We start from the raw sequence: 7954 nt of genomic DNA on the forward strand, positions 1-7954 counted from the left end.
GTTTTCCCAGCAAGACCCTGCCCAGCATTCTGGCTCTGCATTGTTTAGCCCAGTACCAGAAAATGGGGGTCCTGCTGGCACTATGCCTCCATCAAGTTGTAATCCCTCCCGTATTTACACTATCATCTCCTCTCGTGGCTCCATAAGGATCCCTAGAAGAATCTCAGCTGACTCAAATAATCTAGTCTTTATCCCCTGTCAGACAGTTCAGCCCTTAGTGCCGTCCTCGGTTAAGCTTGCATTGTTAAATGTAAGATCCCTGTCTAATAAATAATTTGTTTTAAATGATTTTATAATCTCTCAGAATTTAGACTGTTTATTTCTTACAGAGACCATGGATCAGGCCCGGTGAAAATTGCACACTCATTGAACTGTGCCCCCCTTATAGCTTTTTTAATTCTCCCAGGCTCACTGGTAGAGGAGGTGGCATTGCGATTGTTTTTAAGAACCACCTAAATTGCAATCCTGTCACTGTAGAGAAGGAGTTTGAGTTTGAAGTTTCAATGTGCACAATCAACCTTGACAATCCCATATGTTGTATTGTGCTCTATCGCCCTCCTAAATCTAGTTGTAAGTTTTTATCTGAATTCTCTGATTTTATATCATCTGTTCTTCTCAAATATGACAGGGTTATTATGGTTGGGGATTTTAATATTCATGTTGATGATCCCTCAAACTCTTTTGCAATAGAATTCTTAAACATCTGTGAATCCTTCAATCTTACACAACATGTATCAGTGCCTACACATGACCGAGGCCACACTCTCGATCTTGTTTTCTCCCTCGGACTGCCTGTAACTGGCCGACTATAAGGTCGACTTTATTTCTGACCATAACATAATTCTTTTTGAGTCTTGTTTTTATGTTGCCCCTTTAAATAGACGCACTATACGCTCTCGCCTTTTTAATAACCAGTCTGCTGCAAAATTTTCCTCTATTTTTATTGAACGTTGTAATAGTCTTCTCCACCACTCTGATATAAATGAGCTGGTTAGCTGCTTTAATGACGTTTGTGCACAAACCCTTGATGCCATCGCTCCTCTCACCACCAGGTCAGTGCGTGCTGTAAATCCCTCGCCATGGATGAATGAGATGAATAAGGCTTTTAAAAAGAAACTGTAGGTGGAGCGCATTTGGAAGAAAACTAAACTTCAAGTACATTATCTCCAAATGAAATAACTTTTATTCCATCTCAATCGTACTATCAAGGATGCGAGATCAGAATATTTTTCTATGTTAATTGATGCGAATAAGCATAATTCGAGATTCTTATTTAACACTATTAATCACCTTCTTAATCCAGCCCCCCAGGCTGACACAGCTTGCTCCGAAATCAACTGGAATGATTTTTTATCCTTTTTTTGTGGAAAAGATAAATACCATCCGATTAAATATCACCCCCCCTTCCTCATCTGCAGTTCTAAATGGTACTTGCCCTATTCTCCTGACCCAATTCAGCAAGATTTCTCTGCAAGACTTATTTGATGTTGTGGCTCATATGCGTTCATCCTCTTCCCGCTTGGACTGTTTAGCCACTAACTTTCTCAAAGAGGTTATTGCCATTATCGCACCATCCTTGCTGAGCATTATAAATACACCACTCTCCTCTGGTTGTGTCCCAGATCACTTTAAGCTTGCTAGAGTCCATCCCCTTCTTAAAAAACCCACCTTGGACCCATCCCAACTACAGAACTATAGACCCATCTCAAAGTTACCATTTCCATCCAAAATTCTGGAAAAGGTGGTTGCTAAACAACTCCTGCAGGTACTGAATGAAAATGAAATTTTTTATAAATTTCAGTCTGGCTTCCGCCAACAGCACAGTACCGGAACTGCCTTGCTCAGAGTAACAAACGACATTCTTATGCATGCTGATGTGGGGGATCACTCAATTCTAGTACTGCTTGATTTAAGCGCAGCTTTTGACACCATCGATCACCCCATCCTGCTGGAGAGGCTAAAGAAATGGGTTGGCATCTCTGGAACTGCATTGGATTGGTTCTCCTCCTACCTCTCTAACAGATCTTTTTCTGTGTGTTTTAATGACTGCATCTCAGCTTATGCTCCTCTGCTGTGCGGGGTCCCTCAGGGATCAATCCTTGGCCCCATTTTATTTGCTTGTTACATGCTCCCCCTTGGCCTGTTAACACTTTAAGTGCCACGGCCCTTGGGCAAAAGGTGCTGTACTGTGCCACATAGGCCGCAATGCATTTTAAAACAGTCATATAATTTCTTTAATAATTACTGTAAACACTGAACACGCACAAATAACGATGAGACTCTCTTCTATCACCTGCAAAAAAAAGTTTATTGATCCCATTTTCCGTTCTTTAGTTATGAGCCGGAGAAGATAGCTTGATTTGACCAAAAACAGCCACTTTTTTTCTAGAACCTGAGATATTCAGCCTTTTGTGAAAGGAAGCATTTCAAGCACATCATTGACTCATTGCTAATATTTTCGGATGTAATGACACCTCAAAAATAATTTCCTTCAATAAAAGAGTGAAAACAAAGGAATTTTGTTTGGCCAAATAATATTTTTAGCTGCAACCAGCAGCGCTGGCCCCTGCGTGCGCTGCTGGTTGCAGCTTCTTGCTGTTCTTGATTTACTGCTGGTGGGCATCAGATATTCTAGCTTGCGTTTGCTAATCCTGTCCTGCTGTCTGGGTGTTGTATTCTGCTCTGCGTGCTCTGCGTGCCCCCCCCCCCCCCCCTTCCCCCCCCCCACCCCCTCAACTGCACACTCCTCCTTCTGGGAGTGTCTCTGGGGCTTTCTGCTGCCTGCGTTTGCTCTGCACTGACAAGTCCGCTACATCCAGCTTTTTTACAGCCGCGTGTATTTGTCACCAGCTCCAATGCTTCCAGTTGAGAATAATAACAACTCCACGGCTGATCATGCGAATGGGCTGTCGCAGCGGACACGGAGGTGCTCAATTGTGACAGCAGATTTGCTGCTGCAGGGGCACAGCTAACGTTATGCTTCAATGAAGCAGCTGCATACGGACGGATGCGATGCGATTTCCTTTTCCCCAACGACTTCTTCTGTGTGTTTTACTCCACTTTCTCTCATCTGGAGTGCGCTGTCGCCACCTAAGGGTTCTGTAAAATAGGTTAGACACATTCAATAGCTCTCATATTGTAAGAGGCGATGTAAGAGGCATAGATCGACACCCCCCCCCCCCCCGTCAAAAAAACAATTTCGAGTTATTGACGCCATTTGGCGTCGCTGGCAGCCTACGGTAAATTTCTAATGACGCCATATGGCGTCGCTGGCACTCAATGTGTTAATAAGCAGCTTCCAAAATATGTCCTACCACTGTTATGCAGATGATACGCAGCTTTATTTGTTGGTGAAGCCAAATGACCAGAGCAACCTATATATCCTCCAGGATTGCTTGGCTGCCATAAAAAATTGGATGTCGCTCAATTTCCTCCAACTAAATGCAGATAAAACTGAGATTTAGATTTTTGCTCCTGATCACTCTGCCACTGATAAGTCACTGTATAGGCCCTCTTGGAAACAACATAAAAGGTTCATCAAGAAATGTAGGTGTTATTTTTTACCCTCACCTCAATTTTGACTTGCATGTTAAAAAAACTGTTCAATCCTGCTTCTTTCATCTGCGTAATATTGCAAAAATTGGTAACCCTTTATTTTACAGGTACCCTAGTTACATATCAACTATTTGTAATTACACATGAACACCAAATGTAATTACACAGTAATTACCAATAGTTATAAATGATGTTCATATGTAGTTACATTGTAACAGACCTGTAAAATGGAGTGAGTCTGTTCAACTGTATTTATATGTAGTTACATTGTAACGGACCTGTAAAATGGAGTGAGTCTGTTCAACTGTAGTTCATATGTAGTTACATTGTAACGGACCTGTAAAATGGAGTGAGTCTGTTCAACTGTAGTTCATATGTAGTTACATGGTAACAGACCTGTAGAGTGGAGTGAGTCTATTTGTTAGGGTTTGAAGAAGTGTTTTTCATATTTGCTTAATCATGTTTTATCTGTTGGCTGTTTTCTCCCACTCTGCTGACTGAACGGTTTACTGCACTGTGACCTATATATTTTGCAGCTTGTGCAGAAATGGAACTGTCATGTGTGTGTCTCTGTCAAAATGAGATGACCTATGTAAAAAGGATGTTCACTTGTGCGTGCTGTGCTTTAAAATGAGGAAGTCTTCATCTAACGTTGCAGAATAACAGCTCGCGCAGTCAGCGTTCAGTCCAACCGTTGTTGATGTGTGTTGAAATGATGCATACGTGTACTATCTGATAAACAGGAACTGGGAGGATCATTTCTTCATGTTGCTTCATGTGTAACCACGAGTTATAGTGAATAAAAGACTGAGCACGGAGGATGAAAAACAGAAGTGTCTTGGAGTCGTGCAGATGTGCCGCTCGACACTTTCCTTGCTTGCAAGTACAACTGAGAACTCGAGTCCTGTCTATCTTTGAGTCTGATTGGGTTAAAGATCTTGGTAAAAGAGCCTGGGGAAGCTTGTCTTACAACCAAGCGCTTCATCTGGTAAAAATATCCCCAACATATTGGTCCTCCGAGCCGGATCCCAACATCGTTGACCAGGAGAGAGGGAGGGACGACGCACCGAAGTCTGTCGACAGCCGGGGTCCATAGCCGATCCTGAAAAAGTCCTGGGACGTGAATTCGTGGCCAGGCCGGTGAATTTAGACCTGTCCAACCTTCTTCTCTTCAGGAACGATTGACGGGAATCCAGATCTAACCACAGACCAAAGATACACGGTAAATATAAGGTTTCTCCACCTAAAGGAGGTTTGTGAAAGAAAACTATAGTTCTCCCAGGAGAGGAGGTTAAAATAAGAGAAGTGAAAGTACTTGTGGTGAATGAAGTGACTGTGTGATACTTGTTGCCAAGTGTGAACCAACGCGCAGAGCGGAAACCTAAGCGGTGATAACAGAAACTCTGCGGTCGATTGGAGCGCACTAAGTGGTGAATTAGGAACTTAGGTTCTGAAAAACAAGTAGTCTAGTAAGAACACATTGAGTAAAAGCAATTATGGGAAGTGGGCAAGGGAAATCTGAAATGCCTGGCGATGTAAAGTTCATGGCTATGTTTAGCCCTGGCAGTACGATCTATTGCAAAAAATGGTGGGACAAATACAAGTTTGAAGGAAAGTTAGGAAAAGAGCAATGTGATGACTTAATGGCTACACTGGTGGCCACAGCAGCATGCAAGAAGGGAAAAGCAAGAGCAAAGTTAGGAGCCCAGATAAAATGTGCAGCCATCTGGGTTGAACAGGCAGACAAAAGAGAAGTGGAGAAAGAGAAAAAAAAGATACGTAGTACAGTGGCTGCATCAGTTTCGATTGGTGCAGATGAGGAGACAAACTCATCCCCTTATGAGGCGATGAGAATAATAATGGAGAAAGCAAGGGAAGATGAGCAGAAAGTGAGAGAAGAGGAAGAAGAGAAAAGGAGACAGAGAGACATCAGAGTGCAGAGGGAGCTAAAAAAATTATCTACCTCAGCCACAATGAAAGGGTTGCTGTTAGACCCAATGGCAGGCTCCTCTCCTATGATGGGGCGGAGACTGAGAAAGATTAGGGAGGAGAAACCCCCACCATACGCCCCACTATACCCTAGCACAAAAGGGCTGTATGAGGATGAGGATGAGGACCTAGGTGCAGTAGGAGGTAGCGCCCCCAGTAAGGAAAAAGGTGAGGAAAAGGCGGCTAGCGCATTCCCCCTAATACAAGTGGCAAACCCCCACTTTGGAGTAGGCGCAGGGGCAGATCGAGATATTGATCAGACTATCTCAGTGTACCACACCTGGACTAAGGAAGAATGCACTAAGGCATGCGAGGGACTCACCCCATACAGAAAGGACCCAGTGAAATTTAGCGCAGACTTCAGAGCTCTGGTCCAATCATTTCAATTGAATGGACTAGAAGTCGTGCAAGCCCTGATGGGGATTTTTGGCCATGAGTACGGGAGAGTGAAGGGAGTATTCACAGGGTTAGATGCACAGAATCCACCTGTGTGTTTCGTTGCAGGAAACGCTGGTCTGGTGACTGCACTAGACCTAGTACTCGATCGCGTACAAGCGGTGTTCCAGAAACGCCTGGACTTCACTAAAATATCCTCATGCAGACAAGAAGAGAAAGAAAGTGTACAAAATTTCCGCACCAGAATGGAAGAATGCTTCAGAGACCACAGTGGGATAGCCTATGCAATGGAGGCAGATACAGCATACCAACAACAGCTTAAGTTGGCCCTCATGAATGGATTCTCCCCAGGCATCACTGACTTCATTAAAAAACACTGTGTACACCACAGAACATGTTCAGTAGGAGACTGCATAGATTACGCAGAACAAGGTGCAGACATCATTCAAGAAAAAAGGAAAAAGAAATCAGTTGCAGTCTTCCTGTCAGAGGACGGAGACAGTGAGGTGTTCTTTATGGGTGGAGCCAGAGGCAGAGGCAGAGGCAGAGGCGGCGGTAGAGGCCGCGGGAACGGAAGAGGGGGCCGTGGAGGAAGGAATGAGTTTGGAAAGTTCCTATGCTACCGGTGTGGGAAAGAGGGGCACATGGCTAGGGAGTGCAGAGAACAGATGAGTGAAGAAGGACAGGAACAAAATCAGGGGGCCCAGGGTGGAAATCGGGGAGGGTATCACCAACAGCCATACAGTGGCAATAGGGATAATCAAGGCCCACCCCAGCAAAACTCTGGGTATTACCAGGACTGACTAAAAGGGGAAGAGCAGGCAGTACAGATAGATTTAGCAGAAGTTCTCCTGAGCCTCTCAAAAACAACTGTTAAGCCAACCCGCACCCTATTAATCAATGGAAAACAAATCACCTTCCTATGCGATAGTGGAGCAGATACATCAGTCTTAAAAGAGGAAGTCCCTAATATGTGGCCCCAGACAGGAGTGATATATGTAAAATCGGCAAATGGCCAGGTAAATCAGAGACCTATATCAAAAGCCCTAGACATGATCGATGAGGATTCAGACACACAAATTAAAATGACATTTATACTTATCAAAGAGTGCCCAGTGAACCTTTTGGGGAGAGATGGAATGGAGAAACTAAAAATTAGTCTAGTACCAGTGACTGGAGGAATGCGGGCAGCCGGCCCAGGACAGACAATATCAGATCAAATACTAGTTCATCAGGCCGTAGGAGAGCCACATTACTATTGGGCTCTAGACATGCCAAATCCAGATATAACTAGAACAGCTGACCAACTGTTAGCCATGCTCACCCCGACTGAATTTCAAGAGACACTGGGACCAGACAAACTGCATGTGACTTTACGTTATAAACGCACCCCTGGCCCAGACAACGAGTTTGACCAAAAGATCAATCAATTAGGGCCACAGAAAGTGACATTCAAAGCCCTCTACGAGGACACGGAGGGAAACGCAGCAGTGGCTGTAATAGTACCTCCCCCTGCAGAGAAACTAATGGGATATGGCCAAATACCACACATGTCCCTAGCACGCGCCCCAGGAGTAAAATTGAAGAACGTAGCTAAAGTAGCCGCGAGGGGGGAGGAAATAACCCAGTGGGAGGATGACACAGATGGGTGGCAACGGCATAAAGGGATTAGAAGAAAACACTTAGGATTCACTGTAACAATGACCCCGAGAGCACACCTCGCCCCGATAGAACAAACATGATGTGAGTTATTTAATGAGTCACAAAACTCATTGGAACACAGCCCAGACAGTGAATGCTGTGAACAAAGTAACTCATTTATAGGTGTACTAACAGATGAAGCATTACAAGAATTAAAACAAGTCCCTGATAAATTATGGTCCAAAGGGAAGAGCGACGTAGGAAAAATGGCCAACGCTCAGCCTGTGCGCGTTAGACCTAAGACACATTACAGGCCCAATGTGAGACAATACCCCCTGAAACCAGATGCTATTAGAGGAATAACACCTGTGAT

Source organism: Poromitra crassiceps (genome assembly GCF_964638095.1).
Source record: "Poromitra crassiceps genome assembly, chromosome: 4".
Classification (NCBI taxonomy): Eukaryota; Metazoa; Chordata; class Actinopteri; order Beryciformes; family Melamphaidae; genus Poromitra; species Poromitra crassiceps.